Genomic DNA, 6,094 nt, shown 5'->3' with positions numbered 1-6,094 from the left:
GTACCGCCAACGGCTCGCTCTTTTACTAGTGCTTTTCTTGACAAACAGCCATCCATTTTTTCAATCGTTTTTATCTTCACAACAGAAGGTGCTGGAGGCTATCGCAGCTATGGCATTAGCTAGCTGGCTAGCTATTAGCTGTCTTGCTGACTGTAAGCTCTCTGGCTTGCTAGCTGCAGGCTATCTGGTTATTTATATTCACTATTTATTTGCTATACATTAGCTAGCCAGCTAGCTATTAGCTGACTGTAAGCTGTCTGGCTGGCTAGCTGTTGGCTATCTGGCTATATTTGCTATCTATTAGCTAGCTATTAGCTGTCCAGTTGATTGTAAGCTGTCTGGCTGGCTAGCTGTTGGCTATTAGCTATTCGCTATCCAATAGCTGGCTAGCTAGCTAGCTTTTGATCTGTTTGAGTTACTTCCGGGATGAGTGAATGCTGGCGCGTGTGGCTGCCATTGCTCACTGCCCATAAGCTATCCATTCCATCAAGCCATCAACGACCATCTCAAAGGTAAATAAAACGACTGTATTATACAGTACAGTTTGTTTCTTTAATTATAATACCATTGTACATTTATTATACATAAAATAAGGTATATTTTGTGTAGTTTTAAGGCTTAGAAAATTAGAAAGTAGAAAATTATGTTTTTTTGGAACGGATTATTCTCATTTTAATGGTTTCCTATGGGAAATTAATTTTTGGGATACACACTTTTCGGTTTACACACTCTGTCTGGGAACCAATTAAGTTCGTAAGCCAAGGTATCACTGTATTTGCAATTTTATGCTTCAAATGGTTTCCTGTAAACAAACCCCCACAATACCCATCTTTCAATACTGGAATGTATCTTACCACTTATAGAATAAAAACATCAATTAATCATATTTTTTTTTTTAAAGTCCTCAGCAAGCATCAACTCCTAACGTTAATATCAGTGTCTGAAACTCATGACAAAAAGTTAGCGGACACCAGGGCAGACAACTCTGAAAAGTTGCCTACCCGGCCATGAAGTTGCCTGCCCCATTTTTCACAACTTGAAACACAATAAGACGACTAATCGCAAAAAAAAAAAAAATGTTGCACAGTATAAAGGATCTTTTTAAATTAAGGAAGTACCTACCACAAATGCTCCCTTGCTTAATTTATGTTTGCGTTGTCTGCTCAAAGCCACGTGGACCTCTTTCTAATCGGCTTTCAAAACTCTCAAGTACACTTTACAGTCACGGTATAGTCCGAAACACGAAACAGGCTTCTGATTGGCTGCCGTGCCGAGTATGGAAATTGCCAAACGAACGTTTGTTTGGATGCACAAAACCAAAAAAAAGAATAATCCGGAAAATGTAACGTCTTTTATGGTTTATTGTTGTCACTGGAATAACCTGACACTACGTTCCCTAATCCAGTATAGTCGGACTATACCGTGACTGTAAAGTGTACTTGACAGTTTTGAAAGGCGCTTAGAAAGAGAAGTCCACGTGGCTTGTAGAGGTTTGCTTGTAGCTTTTGCTTTATTGAATAAAACAAACGTTTGATTTGAAAAATAAAGATTTTTTTTTTCTTGAAGTTGTCAGCCCTCCGGGCCGAGACGTTTTGAAAGTTGTACGCCCTACATCAAAGTTGTACGCCCCGGACCTCTGGGCAGACGTTATTTCAAACACTGTTAATATTGACACCTTCCACATGGCGATGACATTCCGCAGATGCCGTAAATTCACTCCCTGCTGCTGTCTTCACTTGTTGCAGAAAGTGGTGGAGACTCATTTCCTCCAAACAAGGCAGGTATCTCCGAGATTTAACACCACCACCCCCTTTTTTGGCTTATTTTTCACTCGCATATTCGACATTTCTAATTAATTCCTTTAAAGGACAACCGACGTCTCCGGACAAGTTGCGTCCATGATTTGTAAAATGTCTTCAAATGACTTCTACTGAGCGTATTTTACAAAGACTCCACCGCATATAGCTATATTTTACGTTTTAAGACTCACGCTGAATATTCCGGAAGTCTTGTTTTTGAGTTGGTGACGAGTCCTCACCCTACGTCACTGAAGGAACGCCCCTGATCGAAAAAAGGACACATTGTAGCAGTCCTTCCATCACGTCAATGCTTGTTTGGTCTGAAAACCTCGTGTTGCACCAGAAATAGCCAGAAGAGGGCGTCCAAGCTACATGTAAGGAATTAATCAGACTGTGGAAACGGGATGATTAATTCCTTACACGGAGCTTTGTCGCCATGTTCTGCCTTTTTTGGGTGCGACATTTCCCATCCCTGATGACTCAAAATGACACGGAATAAATTATTTAATCGATTGCAAAAATGTATGCTTTCTTCTTCAGAACTATTTGAATCATATTCATAACTGGATGAGTAACAAGAAAGCATATTCTCCGAATCTGAAGCCATTGTTTTGATTCTCCAGCAATGCAAGACGTCTTGGGGTGACACCACGAACAAGGGGGCGGGACCTTCTGAAACTGGCCACTTCCGGTTTCATTTTTTTGCAGTTTCAGCACACTTTAAGTCATTTTTATTGGTGTTTTGCATTTCACTAAAAATATCATACTGCGTATTTTGGGTATTTTAGATGCTATAAAACGTTTTTCTGATGTCGGTTAAGAAACAAAAAAAGTGATGTTTGTTGTCCTTTAAGCGTCATATTCCCTTTGCCTGGCGATGAACTGCTAGGAATGTTCCTAGCTGGAGCGGTGACTGATGGGACGTTGTGCACTAGGAATTCAGGCCTCGTGTCATTCCATCCTCTCTCTCTCTCTCTCTCTCTCTCTCTCTCTCTCTCTCTCTCATGCTCTCTCTCTCTCTCTGCACTATGACCCAGCATCCAAACTAACTCTCAGGATTGCCCAACATGGCTACTTGAAATCAACATGAAGAACTTTCAGTTCAATTACAAAAAACAACTTTTTTTCCATAATAAACACGTCCACCGAAAAGTGTGTATCCCAAAAATTAATTTCGCATAGGAAACCATTAAAATAAGAATAATCCGTTCCCAGGTCCCCATAAAACATAATTTTCTACTTTCTTATTTTCTAAGCCTTAAAACTACACAAAATATACCTTATTTGATGTATAATAAATGTGCTATGGTATTATAATTAAGAAATAAACTGTACTTCTTTCACAATCTTAAGGAATGATCCCTTGTAGGTGCTTTCTCTGCGATAATTTTATCTAGTTCCTCATCAATTGTGTTCTGTTTAGTTGGGTTGATAGCTTTTTGCATCAAGTGTACAGATGGCTTGTGCGGGTTATTTGTGGAGCCTGATTGATGGGATATTTTAACCTTTCAGTCTACACTCTGCTTTTGAACTATCAAAATTTAGACTGGACCAAATTTCACTGTTTTCTATCCATTTTATCAGTTTTCTCTGTCATCTGCATGTCTCTTTAATGTATAACCCTCCCCGCCTCACTGCTGCGTTTTTGACCAATCACGTGGCTTTAACCGAAGACTGGGAGCGGGGAATAGAGGACAAAAAAAATGTCGGCCGCCATTTTCTTTTTTGGAGAATGGCTTCACTCTCTCTCTGTCTGTAACCCCCATCCCCTTACTGCAGCGTTCTTGACCAATCACGTGGCTTGAACCAAAGACTGGGGGTGGGCAATAAAGGACAAAAACAGTCGGCTGCCATTTTCTTGTTAGGAGGACAGGCTCATTCGCCAATGTCACATCACTCATTGTGGCGCTCCGTGTGTATCCCGAAAAATAGTTCGTATGCCAAGGTAAAATGTTCATAAATGTAATGTTTGTAAACTGAAACGTTTGTAAGCCAAGGGGTTCGTAAACCGAGGTATCACTGTACTTGGGAAAAAAAAGTGTGACTTCCATTTTCATTGAAGTCATGAGCCCTTGAGACTTTCTCGAGTGTCATGTTATCGACAAAACTGTGAATTTTTGCCAACTTTCATGTTGTGGAATTTGCATCAAAATGGAGGCTTTGAAACAAAATGGCTGTTCCTTCCTTTTCCTGTTCAATTCATACCAAAAGTTGGGATAACTCACCCATCTAATTTATATTGTAATTCAGATTGGTGTTGATGGTCTACTTAAGTCATCGGGTCTTGAAAATTGGGTCTGTGCCCTGTTATGGTTATCAAATTTGCTTTCACCCAAAATGGCTGACTTCCTATCTAATTTCAGCTCATTGCTCCTTGAAACTTTAACACGTCGAACGTTAAAAAGCGAACATTCGACATAGCGCTACTAAGGTATTCTACATCATCTAGCTTTTATTGTCATTTAATGTCAGCGACGAAGAATGTGTAAGTGGGTGGGTGTGGGGGAATATGCATGTGGAACTTGGTGCTTTGCTCTCATTTTCATGGAAATTCCACAACTTCCTGCTTACAGCTTCCATGGAATGTTCACCCCCACCCTAACACTCCACCTCATCAACTTTTCCACAAAGCTGCTGATATTTGGAATGTTTCTCTCATAAATGAATGCCTGCGACTGCCTCATTAGTGCAAGTCCTTGTTACCGTGTCAAATTGTTGGTATTTTAGAGGGCACTAAAAATGTAGGGGGGAAAAATAGTCTGCACTCCATCTATCACACTGTTTGTGGCTCACGAAGAAACGAAAACATATTGATATTGTCACCGAGAGGTAAAAATAACATCCTCAACAACCATTGTCGTTATTGTATGCTTGCTGAACGAAAAATTTAACATTACACTATTGACACGTCTACACTTATTAATTGCTGATTCTCGTTCCCGAACGAAGGTGGCCTATACACAAATTATGTTCGGGCGTCCTCTAGTGTTTATAGCGTCGACTACAACCCTCACTGATAAGAACTATGTTACGTGTTTAGTAGCATTTTTTACCCAAGAAATGCGAAATTGTGACCTGCCACTTCAACTGCCCAATGAAAAGTAAAGAAAAAAATATTCGAGTAACGGAGAAAAATATATATGTTACACGACAGATTATCATACCTGTCACCCTACAAGACACTCTGACCTTACTAACGGCTCAATTTTTCCTTACTGAGAAATAAACTAGACGCGTGTGTAAAATTTCATTGCGCATTTTTTTTTCACATCTAATAGTTAATACTTTTAACACGTTACAACATACTTCTAGTAATAATCAAGTATGTTCTTTGTTGTAGAGCATTTGGGCTTTTTTTTGCTATGGACAAATTGAATTTGTCCACAGCAAAAAATATATATAATATTAAAAAATATAAATAATAATAATTGGAATTTCTGATCTTACGATGTATAATGTTTAAAAAAAATATTAATGATATTACTGCGAAAAATAACACTATAAAATGTTTTATTTCACTGATTTCTACATAAAATTCCACTTGACCGGAAATTGTCTTCTCGGGAATTTTGTTTCTTCTCGAGGCTTGTTTTCTCGGTGGTCGACTTAGTTTTTTTTAACACGTTACGACATATTTCTAGTAATAGTCAAGTATGTTCTTTGTTGTCGAGCATTTGGGCTTTTTTTGCAAACAAATTGAATTTGTCCACAGCAAAAAAAGTTCTTACTATGTATAATGTTTATTAAAAATATGAATGATAATACAGCGAAAAAAACACGGTTAAAATGTTTAATTTAACTGATTTCAAAATACAATTCCACTTGACCGGAACTTGTGTGCTTGGAACTTTTGTTTCTTCTCGAGATTGTTCGCACGGACTTGTGTTTTCGGTGGTTGACTTCGCTTTTTACGTGTAGCGATATTTGTTAGAATTAACATTAATGCTAAAAATTAACCACAAAACAGAATTGAAAATATCTCAAAATTATATTTAACAATGTTTGTTTTTCCCGTACAAACTTTCTTCTATGCCGTACAGAAGTGGAGATCGGAGTCGTCCAAGCCACACCCCCCTCGCTTCGCATGGAGTGGGATCGGCGAAGCAATTTTCCCGCTCCCATAGGTGGTTGCATTGATTTTCTCTTTATTGATTGGTTGTCACAAACCAAAGGACTATTGTTGGATATTCCGATTGGTCAAGGCATTCCTCACGTTTCCATTTGTCTACATTCATCAGTAATTCTCATCGTTCATTGCTCCAAAACAATTTCGAGGGACCGGGTCTGCCTTCAAT

Source organism: Hippocampus bargibanti, linkage group LG07 (genome assembly GCF_051943395.1).
Source record: "Hippocampus bargibanti isolate YZ-2025 linkage group LG07, ASM5194339v1, whole genome shotgun sequence".
NCBI lineage: Eukaryota > Metazoa > Chordata > Actinopteri > Syngnathiformes > Syngnathidae > Hippocampus > Hippocampus bargibanti.
This window is presented reverse-complemented; position numbering follows the sequence as displayed.